Source organism: Elephas maximus, chromosome 9 (genome assembly GCF_024166365.1).
Source record: "Elephas maximus indicus isolate mEleMax1 chromosome 9, mEleMax1 primary haplotype, whole genome shotgun sequence".
Lineage (NCBI taxonomy): Eukaryota > Metazoa > Chordata > Mammalia > Proboscidea > Elephantidae > Elephas > Elephas maximus.
In genome coordinates, this window is record NC_064827.1 from 73,463,038 (window position 1) to 73,478,314 (window position 15,277).

Sequence of the window (15,277 nt, forward strand, 5' to 3'; positions counted from 1 at the left end):
ATAACTTAAAAATGAACAAGGAACTTGAATAGATGTTTCTTCAAAGAAAATATATAAATGGGAGGTAAATACATGACAAGATACTCAACATCATTAGTCATTAGGGAAATGCAAATCAAAACCACGATAAAATACTTCTTTACACCCATCGGGATGGCTGTAACAATAAAAAAAAAAAAGGAAAACAACAAGTGTTAACAAGGATATAGAGAAATTGAAACCCTTGTATATTGCTGGAGGGAATATCAAATGGTGCAGCCACTGTGGAAAGCAGTTTGGCAGTTCCTCAAAAAGTTAAACAAAGCATTACTGAATGACTCAACAATTTCACCCTAGGTGTATATACCCAAAAGAATTGGAAACGGATGTTCAAACAGAAACTTGTACACAAATGTTCATGCAGTACTATTCACAATAGTGAAAAGATTAAAATAATTCAAATGTCCATCAACTGGTGAATGGATAAACAAAATGTGGTATATCCAAATGACAGAATATTATTCAGCCATAAAAATAAATGAAGTACTAATACATGCAACAACATGTATGGACCTTGAAAGCATTATGTGAAAGATACCAATAACAAAAGACCACCTATTATGTTATTCCGTTCATATGAAATATCCAGAATATGTGAATCTATAGAGACCTAAAGCAGATTAGTGTATGCCAGGGAATGGGGGCAGAGGGAAATGGGGAGTAAATGCTTAATGGTTATGAGGATTCCTTTTGACATAATATAAACGTTCTGGACTAGATAGTGGTGATGGTTGCACAACATTGTGAATGCACTAAATGTCCTTAAAGGTAAATTTTATGTGTATTTTACCACCATAAAAATGTAGAATTTTGATAGTAGATAGACAAGGTAACTTCTTCTGTCAATGTACAAGTATCAATTTATCAAGCAAAAAGAATCCAGCTGTCAACATATCCTTAAGTATCTGTACCAGCTTTTTGTCTAGATACTACGAGACATGAATAAGTAACAGCCCTTGCCCTCTTCAAGTTTAAAATCTAATTTCAAAATTATGGCAACACACTTGAAGAAAATAAACAGCTTACAAAGCACAATCACATACATGATCTGATGAGGCTCATAATAAACTTGTGAGGAAAGTGGGGCAGATATTATAACCTCTGTGTTGCAGAGGAGGAAACTGAGGCTTACTGATGCAAGTTCCTTGATCTAACTGACACAGTAAAGAAGTAACAGGATTAAGAATTGAGTGAAAGTCTGATGACTCCAAATCCGATACACATGGGCTTTTCTTGTGCTTATTTATGCAGTGTGCTCAGTAGGATTAATACTATGATACACGGAAAAGTTTGACTGATGACAGGGAGGCCCATTGGTAATTTGGGTGGGAGCTAATGAAGATTCAGACCAAGGTGAAGGCTAAGTGAACTGACAGTATAGTTGAATTTGGAGAGGCCATACAGTATCACAGTTAACAGGAGAGACTTGTAGCCTTACTATCAAGGTTCGACTCTGGACAAGTTACTTATCCACTCTATGACTCATAGGTATAATAATAGCATCTACCTTGTAGGGCTTGGGAAGAATTAAGTGAGCTGCTATGTAGAGAGCACCTAAAACAATGGGGCACTTAATAAGTGTTATATAGAGTTGGCTAATACGACTATTCAAATGCAAGAGACATTTGGGAATGGTAATTGACAAATTCAAAACACACAAGATTAAGGCTAGTGGTTCTCAGTATGACTACACATCAAAGTCACCTGGGGAACATCGAAAAAATATTGATAGCTGACTGAGCCCCACCCCATACCAACTGAACCAAATCTCTAAAGTGGAGCTCAGATATCAGAATTTTTTTAAACTCCCCTGATGACTCCTATGCACAGCAAAAATTAAAAAAACACTGAAATATACCATTTTGGAAAACCATATGGCACATCCTTAAGAAGCTAGAAATAGAAACATCATTTGATCCAGCAATCCCACTCCTAGAAATATATCCTAGAGAAATAAGAGCTGTCACATAAATAGACATATGCACACTCATGTTCATTGCAGCATCATTCACAATAGCAAAAAGATAGAAACAACCTAAGTGCCCATCAACACACAAATGGATAAACAAACTATGGTACATACACACAATGGAATACTACAAAACAATAAAGAACAATGATGAATCTGTGAAACATTTTACAACATGGATGAATCTGGAGAGCATTATGCTGAGTGAAATAAGCCAGTGACAGAAGGACAAATACTGTATTAGACTGCTATTATAAAAACACATGAAAATGTTTCCACACAGAAAGAAACAATCTTTGATGGCTATGAAGGGAGGGAGCTACTAACTAGGTAGCAGATAAGTGGTAACTTGGGTGAAGGGTAAGACAGGACACAATACTGGGGAAGTCAGCACAGCTTAACCAAGACAGTCATAGAAGCTTCACTGACACATCCAAATGCCCTGAGGGACCAAGCTACTGGGCTGAGGGCTGGAGACCATGGTCTCAAGGAACACCTAAATAAATTGGCATAACATAGTATATAAATAAAATGTTCTACACCTGACCGTGGTGAGTAGTGTCTGGAGTCTTAAAAGCCTGCAGGCGGCCATCTAAGATACATCTACTGGTCCCGTCCTGGCTGGAACAAAGGAGAATGAAGAAAACCAGAGGCACAAAGGAAAGATTAGTCCAAAAGACTAATGGACCACAACTACTACAACCTCCACCAGACTGAGCCCAGAACAGCTAGATGATGACTGGTTACCACCACCAACTCCTCTGGCAGGGATCACAGTAGAGGGTCCCAGGCAGAATGGGAGAAAATTTAGAAGAAAATTCAAATTCACACACACACAAAAAAGACCAGGCTTGCTGGTCTGACAGAGACTGAAGAAACCCCTATAATATGGCCCTCAGATACCCTTTTAACTCAATACTGAAGTCACTACTGAGGTTCACCCTTCATCCAAAGATAAACAGGTCTATAGGGCCAACAATAACACAAGTGAGGAACGTGCTTTGTGGTTCAATTCATGTATATGAGACTAATGGGCACAGCAGCCCAAAAGCAAAGACGAGAAGATGCAAGGGACAGGAGAACGAGACTAATGGAAACAGGGAACCCAGAGTGGAGAAGGTGAGATTGTTGACACATTGTCAGGTTGGCAACCAAAGTCACAAAACAATTTGCCTATTAATTGTTTAATGAGAAACTATTCTACTCTGTAAACTTTCACCTAAAGTGCGCACACACACACACACACACACACACACAAAACACTGATATAGGCAGAGAGGAAGAATTAAGGATGACTTATTAGCAGTGCTAGTGGAAGTAAATGAAGACTTTATGGGGATAAACCTATCGTGGCAACATAATTTCCCAGATTGTCCTTATAAGGTGGTAGCAATTTGGAAGACCTAAGTAGAGAAATGATATTTGAAGGGAAAAGAGTGGATGAGTTCTCTGAAAGAGTAAGACGAGGAGATGCAAGGTATTTAAAACTCAAAGTGGGAGAGAAATAGATGTCAGACATGGGTACAAAAAATATTTAGAGAAGTCAGAGGACATGAATAGTACAGTATCGTGGGAGCCAGGCATGTAGATGAAGTGGTTGTTCACAATAAACTATGTCAAAAATCATAGGCAGTTAAGGTAGATTAAGGAATGTGATGAGGCCACTGGGTTTGACTTTTTTCCAAGACCTATCTATATGTGGTAGGATAGGCAGTTCTAAGATGTAGTTCTAGAGCTTGATTGTGAGAAAAAGAAAATAAGTAAAAACTAAAATAGCTAGTGAGTCAATTGTGTAGGTAAATATTTTTAAGAAAAATGACTAAAAACTATGAATTTTTTAAGGCAATAGAAGAAGACAAGGTGAAAAGGGTGTTAAGACCAAAGAAACTGGGGGAAACAAAACAAATGACCTTGGGAAGGCATAGAATGAGACTCAGGGTACAAGTGAAGTGGTTGAATGAAGAGAGACACTACCTGCTGACCTTTTGGTTAGCAGCCATAGCTCTCAACAACTGCACCACCAGGGTTTCCAACTAAGACTATAGGAATGGATAAAAGGAGATGTTGGATGCAGCAATCAGCCAGAAAAGCATCAGTCATCTCTAACAAGTAGATATAAAGACACTCTCGACAAAGAAGGGTTGTGTAGTGAGAAGACAAATATTGAATGCTTAAAGAGAGTGGTGATCTGGGCCACCTGGTGTGCTAAAGTTATTAAAAATTAACGACTGATGAAAGAAAGGGTTGAATTAGTGTTGTAGATTAAAGCCAAAGAATAAGAATTTGAAAGGGCATTGTCAGCATAAGTGTACATCCTACTCCAGCAGGAATCTGGAGTCCATGAGTAGGGAATACTGATGATAAGCTGATTCCATGGTATGGAGTACTCTGTGGGTCAGGAATGGTAGCCAGCAATATTTGCTAATGGGTACATAGAGAAGTATCAAAAAGTCATGGATAAGGACAAAATTTAAATTGCAATTGGTAAATCCAGAAAGAGGCTAGTATTTTGAAGAAAGTTAGAAGGTACTGAAAGATGGAGGATGGTGGGGAGAGAATGGTGAGGATAGCATGGACACTATCAGGGTATTACAGAGATTGTAACTGAAATGGGAAGATTACAGTGGTGGGGACAGTACCTTGGGATGAGGTTTTATTGAGAAATAGAGACTAGTAAAGTCAGAAAAAGTTAGAAGGAGAGAAGTCCATATCGTGGCTGGACCAGGGATGGTGAACCCAAGAACGCTGCTCTATGATTCTCGGATTCCCTTGTGGAGTTCTTCTCATAACTGGGAACTCGAAGATGACCTGGAAATTCTCAGGGCAAGGATACTAATGCTTAAGTGAAGGTGTATTTTGAATGAGCTGAATGACTAAAGTCAGTGGATAAAGGTGAAATTTGACTATTAGCAAAACCTCTTAAGCACAAAAGAGTGCAATATCCCAATAAAACTGAGCACAATTTTTTTTCTCCATTGCTGAAACAGTTCACTCTCTTCATTTAAGCTGTAGAGTAGTTAGCTTGAAGTTAAGATATTTATTGTATATATAATGCATGAAAAATACGTATACTTAAAGTATAAGATGCTCACATTTTGAGGGGTTCATGGAAATTGGGGCTGACTGATGGAATAACATAATCATGACTCCCATATGACATTCATCTTCATGCCCGAATATATATTTGCTCATTGAATGAGAATGGGTAGGGAAATTTCCAGCCCTATTTACCTAAACTTTAGTCTTTCATTTTCTTCAGGATATTCATCAACGCACTCCCACAAGCAAGCACATCAAGTTAAATGTTGCCTCTTTTTAAGTCCACTGTCCCTGTTTTAGTTCAGAATCTCACAAAAATTTCCTCATATTCCTTCAAAACTACATGGTGACTCACATATATACACTTTGAAAACTGAAGATAAATAGCCTGATTAGGGATCCCAGAGCCATGCTGATGAGGGAACCCTGAGTAAGTGTGTGCATGAAAGTGGAATGCTCAAAGCTCTGTCAGAGCTCTTTATCACCAAGGGCAAAATCTGGAGCTCTTTAAACTTCCCAAGCCATCCTTCACTCTTATCACCTCAAAACCAACTATGCTCAAAATCTTCCCACACTGTCCTCAGCTATCCAATACAGCCCTTAGTCAGGCTAATCAGGCTAACTACCTTCCCTAACCAGGCAGTCTGCAAAGTGTACCCTTGACATACTTATTGCAAAGGCTATACACAAACAAGTTGGCCAGTGGTCCAATGGCTGTGTGCATCACTGCATCTGCACTATCTTGATCCTGAGAGTTCTAGGAAGGAGCCTGGAAGGAGACCCAAATGATGGTACCATAGGAATGTGGCACTACAGACAGAAGAATCATGCAATTCCTCTGTAGCAAAGACCTGAAAAACTAAGTAAAACAGATACAAACGTCAATCCTGGAACTCTGAGCATCAAATGAAAGATAAAGAACTACATCAAGCACCAAATGGAAGAAGAAACAGACAGAACAGAGACCAATGAAAGCTACAGAGTGGAGGTCCCCTGCCATCTAACAAGGCACAAATTTGCCTTCTTGGAGCACAGCCACCAATGAACCTGGACAGAGAGTATGGGAAGGCAACTTCACAGAGTCCCCAACAGGAGACAGTGCAACCACTCTGCATATCATATCCTCTCCCTTCCTTCCTGCCTCTCTGTACCACCTGTAGAGTGTTGTGCTCCCTTGTGGCACTTGCAAGGACCTCTGGGTCACTGGACCCTGTCCCATGCCATCCCCTAGCCCCATCCTGGCAAACGCTGTGCCCCGAGCAGCACCAGCATGAACCCCCAGAGCCCACCCTGCCGTGCTGCCCCCAGGCCTGCTCCACTGGCCCCAGTTTATGCCACAGAAAAACAACCCACCCCTGTCCCTCCCCTCAGCGGAACCTGCCCTGCTACACCGTAGCTGAGTGACCAGCCCTGCCCACCTGGACAAGGTGGCAAGTACTATTGTGCCCACGGATGAGCAAGCAAAAAAAACACACCCAGCCCGCTTGCCCAAACATAATTAAATGAAACAAAGCAGCAGGATGAAACAAACAAATCAAGGGATGGAAAAAAATATGTCAAGAAAACAGCAACGAAAAAAGAGCAGGAGTGGCAATACTAATCTCAATATAAAATAGACTTTAAGACCAAATGATGGTACCATAGAGGAAGCCAATAGTGAGATGGGATCCACATCTGGAGGCTTCATATCAATGACCAACAGCTAAAAGCAAACATAGGGTAGTAGCCTTAATGCAGACATAGGATAGCACAACTAGGACACTGGTGCCCAGCATAAGGAAGCGCCCTCCAAGAATATTGCCAATTCATTTGACAAAGTACAACACCCATTCATGATAAAAATTCTCAGCAATATAGGAATAGAAGGAAAATTCCTCAACATAATAAAGGGCATTTATACAAAGCCAATAGCCAACATCATTGTAAATGGAGAGAGTCTGAAAGCATTCCCCTTGAGATCAGGAATAAGACAAGGATGCCCTTTATCACCACTCTTATTCAACATTGTGCTGGAGGCCCTAGTCAGAGCAATTAGGCTAGATAAAGAAATAAAGGCATCCAGATTGGCAAGGAAGAAGTTTAAGTATCTCTATTTGCAGATGACATGGTCTTATACACAGAAAACCCTAAGGAATCCTCAAGAAAACTACTGAAACTAACAGAAGAGTTCAACAGAGTATCAGGATACAAGATAAACATAAAAAAGACAGTTGGATTTCTCTACACCAACAAAAAGAACATCAAAGAGGAAAACACCAAAGCAATGCCATTTACAGTAGCCACCAAGAAGATAAAATACTTAGGAATAAATTTTGCCAGAGATAAAAAAGACTTATACAAAGAAAACTACAAGACACTACTGCAAGAAACCAAAAGGGAACTACCTAAGTGGGAAAACATACCTTGCTCATGGATAGGAAGACTTAACATTGTAAAAATGTCTATGCTACCAAAAGCAATCTACAGATACAATGCAATTCCAATCCAAATTCCAAAGGGATTTTTTAATGAGATGGAGAAACAAATCACCAACTTCATATGGAAGAGAAAGAGGCCCCAGATAAGTAAAGCAGTACTGAAAAAGAAGAAGAAAGTGGGAGGCCTCATTGTACCTGATTTTAGAATCTATTATACCACCACAGTAGTCAAAACAGCCTGGAACTGGTACAACAACAGACACATAGACCAATGGATCAGAATTGAGAATCCAGACATAAATCCATCCACATATGAGCAGTTGATATTTGACAAAGGCCCAAAATCAGTTAAATGGGGAAAACACAGGTTTTTTTTAACAAATGGTGCTGACAAACCAGATACCCATCTGCAAAAAAATGAAACAAGACACATAACTCAAACCATGCAGAAAAATGAACTCAAAGTAGATCAAGGACCTAAATGTAAAATCTAAAACAATAAAGATCATGGAAGAAAAAATAGGCACAACGTTAGGAGCCCTAATGCATGGCATAAACAATATACAAAACATTACTAACAATGCAGAAGAGAAACTAGATAAGTGGGAGCTCCTAAAATCAAACACCTATGCTCATCCAAAGACTTCACCAAAAGAGTAAAAAGATTACCTACAGATTGGGAAAAAGTTTTTAGCTATGACATTTCCAATCAGCTCCTGATCTCTAAAATCTAAATGATACTGCAAAAACTCAACTACAAAAAGACAAATAACCCAGTTAAAAAATTGGCAAAAGATATGAATAGACAGTTCACTAAAGAAGATATTCAAGGTAGCTGACAGATACATGAGGAAATACTCGTGATCATTAGCCATTAGAGAAATGCAAATCAAAACTACCATGAGATTTCATCTCACCCCAACGACACTGCCATTAATCCAAAAAACACAAAATAATAAATGTTGGAGAGGTTGTGGAGAGACTGGAACACTTATACACTGCTGGTGGGAATGTAAAATGATACAACCACTTTGGAAGTCGATTTGGTGCTTCCTTAAAAAGCTAGAAATAGAACTACCATAAGATCCAGCAATCCCACTCCTTGGAATATATCCTAGAGAAATAAGAGCCTTTACTTGAACAGATATATGCACACCCATGTTCATTGCAGCACTGTTTACAATAGCAAAAAGCTGGAAGCAACCAAGGTGCCCATCAACAGATGAATGGATAAATAAATTATGGTATATTCACACGATGGAGTACTATGTATCAATAAAGAACAGTGATGAATCTGTGAAACATCTCATAACATGGAGGAACCTGGAAGGCATTATGCTGAGTGAAATTAGTCAGTTACAAAAGGACAAGTATTGTATAAGACCACTATTACAAGAACTTGAGAAACAGTTTAAACAGAGAAGAAAATATTCTTTGAGGGTTATGAGATGGGGGAAGGAGGGAGAAAGGGAGGGGGTATTCACTAATTAGATAGTAGATAAGAAGTATTTTAGGTGAAGGGAAAGACAAAACACAGTACAGGTGAGGTCAGCACATCTGGACTAAACCAAAAGCAAACAAGTTTCCTGAATAAACTGAACACTTCTGAGGCCAGCGTAGCAGGGGCAGGGATTTGGAGACCATGGTTTCGGGGTACATCTAAGTCAATTGGCATAATAAAGTCTACTAAGAAAACATTCTGCATCCCACTTTGGAGAGTGGCATCCAGGGTCTTAAATGCTAGCAAGCGGCCATCTAAGATGCATCAATTGGTCTCAATTCACCTGCACCAGAGGAGAATGAAGAACACCAAAGACACAAGGTAGTTATGAGCCCAAGAGACAGAAAGGGCCACATAAACTGTTTTTTACATCAGCCTGAGACCAGAAGAATTAGATGGTGCCTGGTTACAACCAATGACTGTCCTGACAGGCAACACAACAGAGAACCCCTGAGGGAACAGGAGTGCAGGGGGATGCAGACCCCAAATTCTCATAAAAAGACCAGGTTTAATGGTCTGACTGAGACTAGAAGCACCCCGGTGGTCATGGCCCCCAGATCTTCTATTATCCCAAGACAGGAACCATTCCCAAAGCCAACCCTTCATACAGGGATTGGACTGGACAATGGGACAGAAAATGCTACTGGTGAAGAATGAGCTTCTTGGATCAAGTAGATACTTGAGACTATGTTGGCATCTCCTGTCTGGAGGGGAGATAAGAGGGTGGAGAGGGTCAGAAGCTGGCCGAATGGACATGAAAAGAGACAGTGGAGGGAAGGAGAATGCCATCTCATTAGGGGAGAGCAATTAGGAGTATATAGTAAGGTGTATATAAATTTTTGTATGAGAGACTGACTCGATTAGTAAACTTTCACTTAAAGCACAATAGAAAAAAAAAGACAATGAGATGGGGACAGAAATTCACCCAGTGTGAGAGATTGGGGAGGGCGACCTTAGTCTATATTTCCTGTCTGTTTCATGAATCTGCAAAGTTAATGTCAGGCTCACCAGTACCATTCCCATCGGTAGTACCTGGACATCCACAGACTAACATATCAGCAAGTATCTGTTCTCTGTCTCCCAGGTCTGGGAGGACTTTCTGGGAATGGTCTGGTTGCTGCAGTGATGAGATTAGGTCTATCTGGCCACCTGCATAAAATAGGAATGTAAACCCCACGGGGCCATAATACTATTGATTCAGATTTAAACCTTGACTGTAATTATTTCCAGTTTCCTCCACACCTCCCCTCTGTGCCTTTTCCTTTCCGTAGCTGTGTGTGCATAACTCCAGGTTGTGGTCACCGTGATCTGCAGGGGTATGTCCTGTGCATCCTTGTGTATTAGCCACTGGCCCCTAGGACAATACTTTGTACATAACAAACATGTATTTCCACTAAATGTTTGTTAGATTAAAGACAAAAACCAAACAAATCAGTCAAAGACTAGACAAGTCTATAAAACAAACAATAGCACACATAGTTCAACCATGAATATGAGATTAAATGAGCACACCCGCCCAAAAGCAAAGACAAGAAGGAAGGAAGGGACAGGAAAGCTGGGCGAATTGCAATGGGGAACCCGATGTCAAGAAGGGGAGGGTGTTGATATGTTGTGGAGTTGGCAACCAATGTCACAGAAAAATATGTGTATTAATTGTTTAATGAGAAACTAATTTGCTCTGTAAACTTTCAACTAAAGCACAATTTAAAATAATTAGATTCCAAAAAAAAAAAGAATATGGCCAATTCCCTGGAATGTGTGTCTGGCAAGAGGCTTGAAGAAGTGCTCCATGGTCACAGAAGAAGTAAGGGAAGTTAACATTTCCCCATCATCCAGAACCCAGCAGAGGGGCAGAAAGAGTCCTACATGCAACATGGTATATAGCATGGATACCACCCAGCTAAAGGCCACTCAGTGGGCACAGAATTGCTGATTCATCACCAAATGGCAGTGCAGAGGGTCACAGATGGCTACATAGCAATCCTGAGCCATGACAGAAATGATAAGTGTGTCTGTAATTCCAAATGCATAGAAGAAAACATTGGACCAAGCAGCAGGCAGTAGGAATGCCTGGGTAATCAGAGACTGGACTGGACAATAACTGAGGCAGGGTGACTGTGGACAGCCCCATGTCCAACACAGAGAGGCCACTAAGTAGATAGTACATAGGTAACTGGAGCCTGATGTCCAGGTAGATAAGCAACACCAGAGTCATGTTCCTCATTATGGGGGTCAGGTAAATAGGAGCAGGAGAAACAGGAGACTGTGGGGGACTCTGGCTCTAGAGAGCCCAAGAATCAGGAAGACTGGAGAATGTGAAACATTAGGGGCAGAGCACATAATGAGTGACAATGAGCCTGTCTGAGAGAGTTTGGACCAAACAGTAAATTGTGGGTCAGAGATTAGGGATCCTAACTATTCTACTTAATTTAGCTATGTTATTCAAACTCCTTAAACATCTGGAATCAACTCTGATCCAGGTATGACTCTTTTAGGTCTAGTTCTTCATTCTCTTAATTTATTGTAGAACTTTCTCCCTATTTCTTCCTTTTTAGTGGCTCCTTCCCACAATCCCTGCTAAAGTCTCTTCTCCAGTGAAAAATTCTTCATTCGATCTTGTCTTCACCTCCAGTTACTGCTTTTTCTCCTTCCAACGGCAAACCTCATAAAAGAATTACCTATACTTAGCTGTCTCCAGTTCCTCACCTTCCATTCACACCTTGTTTTTGTTGTTAGGTGCCATCAAGTCAGTTCTGACACATAGTTACCCTATGTACAACAGAATGAAACACTGTCTGGTCCTGCACCATCATCACAATTGCTATACTTGAGTCAATTGTTGCAGCCACTGTGTCAATCCATGAGTTCCAAATACATAGAAACATCTAAAAATGGATTGTTTCATCAACTGGGAACAGCATGTAGTTCAGAACCATGAACAGTCCCCTCGCTGCAGTGTCACTGCAAGTTTCCTAGAAAGTCTTCCTCTTTTCTGTCACTTGAGAGGCTTTGTCCAAAATTATTTGTTTCTGCTGCCCGAAAATGTGGCTTATCTGGCTTCTCTCTTATAGCATACTCCTTGCTTTGGATCTGATTATTGCTTTCTTCCTGTACCCACTGATTTGACATTTGGGGATTTTCCTTCTTTCTCTGATGGCTGCATTACCTGGGACTTGGTGTTTGACAACCATTTTTCACACATATACAACAGCATGTAAGATTTTTTCATTAATCCTTCTGATCTAAGCACCTAAGACCCAGACTAGACCATAAACTGAGGCCGGAATGTGGGGGGTGGGGTTTCAATTCTAGAACAACAGACCTGGATACTAGGTCTGACTGACTGTGAAAGAAGGTGAAGACCAAGCCTTGGATAGTGCCTGGGCTACCGTTCCTCTACCTCTCTCTCTCTTCTACCCAGAACTCGCCCTATATGATTATCAACACTTCTTGAGATACAGGACTAGACATATCCTCTTCACCAAACCTGGCCCTGAAACTGGCTCAATTAAATAAGTGGTTTAATGTATCTTCCATCTTTTATGTGCCATTAAATTATTTCTAATTTTTTCTCCATACCTCAACAGAATTATGTTTTTAAATTATTAATAGAATTATTGCTCCATCTCCTTCCTGATTTCCTCCATTTTAAAGTCCTTTCACAGATCTACATTGTCTTCAGAACAAAGTCCAAATTCCTCATTTGACCTTGAAGATGTGTTACAATTTGATCAGTGACTGTCTGACCATGGTGTTCTCTTTACCTGTATATCTCTCTGTATCTCTCCCAGCTGAGTCTTTTCATGCACTCTTCTCTCTCCTTGTGATGCTATTCTCCAGATGAACTTCCCGTTGTATTTTGACAAACTTACACTCACTCGCATCTGATCTAGTTACTCTTTATAGATGTACCAAAAGTGCTACGGCTGCTAACCAAAGGGTCGGCAGTTCAAATCCACCAGGTACTCCTTGCAAACTCTATGGGGCAGTTCTACCCTGTTCTATAGGGTCACTATGAGTCAGGATTGACTCGATGACAATGTCTAGCAGGGGGTGTCTAAGATGTATGTTTTAGTATTTTAGAAACCCTATTGATTATCTGAGGAGGTCTATAAGGAATATCTTAAATTATTCTGAGGTCTTAACAAGGAGTTTTATAGCTTCACCTTTGACTTCATCTTTACTTTGAGGCCATGTCTTGCTTTTTATGATCATTTTTTCTGGATATAAATGTCACGTTGGGTATCACATAAAAAAAAAAATACCTCTAAATCCTGCTTTAAAAAAAAGCAATTCTTTTTTTGGATCGTCTTTATTTTCCTTATCACATGTGACTAAAAGAAACTAATTTACACTTTCAATATTCTTCCTGGATTTCTCCTTAGCCAAATCCACCAGGTAATTAGCTGTATTATTATTCTTTTACACATTATTATAGTCAATAATATTGCCAAATTTTCTACCAGCAAAATGGCTTGCCTTATTTCATATCTCTGATAACATTTTCTTCATGGCCCTTCAAACCTTAACAAACACTCTCCTTTATACTCTTCCATTTTCTATCCACTGCCTTGTCCCAAAACCAACATCTTATGCTTAGATATTTTGTATAGGAGCATCCCACTTCCAGAACCAATTTATGTGTCAGGGGTTGAACTACTATATGGCAAGCAGAACTACTATGAGTGATATAAATTAAGGGATTTAATATACGGATTAGATTTTATGCAACAGTGAGAGGAGCTAGGGAAGTAAAGATCTGGAAGGGGATGGTTGGGAAATCAGAGAAAAATTAGTAATCAGGGACCACGAAGGGGAGTTGGTGAGGGATTCTATGGAATTCCTTGCATCTGGAGATGGGCATAAAGTTGCTGTAAATTGGCCTGGCAGACAGTTGGGGTGAAAAGTTAGTCATGAATTTGTGGAGAGAGCAGATAATAGAACCTATGAGGACAAACTACATTCTCACCACACCTTTACCACAGAGCTGGAAGCACATCTGCCCAGGACTCAGAAAAACTAAAGGAGGAGATCCAGTGGGAGCTGAAAGAATTGGGGGCCTGGCTGCTGACCAAAGCCCAGAACAGGAGCCAGCAGATCAGTGACAATGTACATAAGCTGCAAAAGTGCCTCTGACCCTGCACAAACCATCAAAGTATAAAGGCTTCTATTTGTCTTATTTCTGCCTCCTGAACCACACAGGATTCTCTTGCGGCCCACCCTTCCCCTGAATCATATAGGGTAGTGCATTCTAGGAAAAGTATCTCCAATCTTAGCTAGGTTAACAGTGCAAAACCGTAACAGAATTTCTACTAGGATTTTGTGTTAAGAGATATTTGCACAAGATTTAGAAGGTGGAAATTAAGCAGCAGTCGTTACACTCTGAAAGGTGTCATATGACAATATAGCTTGCTCACATTGTCATTAACTCTTGTCTCAACTAGTTGGTGTGAGGCAACAGCCAGTCCCATAGGCCCACAGCCCTTCCAGCTCCTGCTGGATGTCCCCCTTCAGCTTCTTCAAGTCCTGCACCAGATGCATGAGCAATGCTGTAGCAAAGTGTGCCAGTTTCTCCTACAGGTCACCTGCATCATTGAGACAGAGGATAGTGAGTTCCATGTTTATCCTCATGAGTTCTATTTATCCTCATTGGTTCCAATTTGTCCTTTACAATTTTTCCTCACTCTCCTCCAAGTCCATCTTTTCTTCCAAAGTGCTGGCTCTGATGACCTACAGAGAATTCAGGCCCTCCATAAGATGCAAAGTCAACGGCTTTCTATACATTACTAGCTCCCACAATAAGGTTTAATCACTATAATGAATCTTTTATTCTGTATCACTCATAATGATTCTGCTTCCCTGATCAAACACTAACTCATACATATTGTCAGTACAGGGAAAAATACAACTGGCAGTGTTCTACGTAATTAAGGCAAAGATCAAAACTGAGCTCTGTGGCAGTAGCTTTGGGGATGAGCATATCAGAGAGGAGGTCCAAGGTCAAGGCTCTGATACTGTTTAATATTATATATGCTTTCTTTAAGGCTGAGTTTATGGAAACAGATAATCAGTGGTATCAAGATTCCATAGTTGGTTTGTCCCCTTCGGGGGAAAAAACTGAGTAATAAGGAGAGGTCACACTGTGCTTATGTGGGTCTGAGATAAACCTGACATGCGTTTACTGTATTCCTGCCCAGAACACTGCCCTTCAACAGTTGTTTTACCAAGTATACTCATTGTCCATCTTAGTCAGCTGGACCAGCAATGTTTAGGCATTGCACAGGATCTTAAGAAATATGGAGAAGAACCAGA

General features: G+C 40.3%; 1 pseudogene; it reads right to left on the reverse strand.

Annotated features, from left to right (window-relative positions):
- Positions 1 to 5,678: 5,678 nt before the first annotated feature.
- LOC126082473 (olfactory receptor 1B1-like) lies at positions 5,679 to 11,305 on the reverse strand (annotated as a pseudogene).
- Positions 11,306 to 15,277: the final 3,972 nt, after the last annotated feature.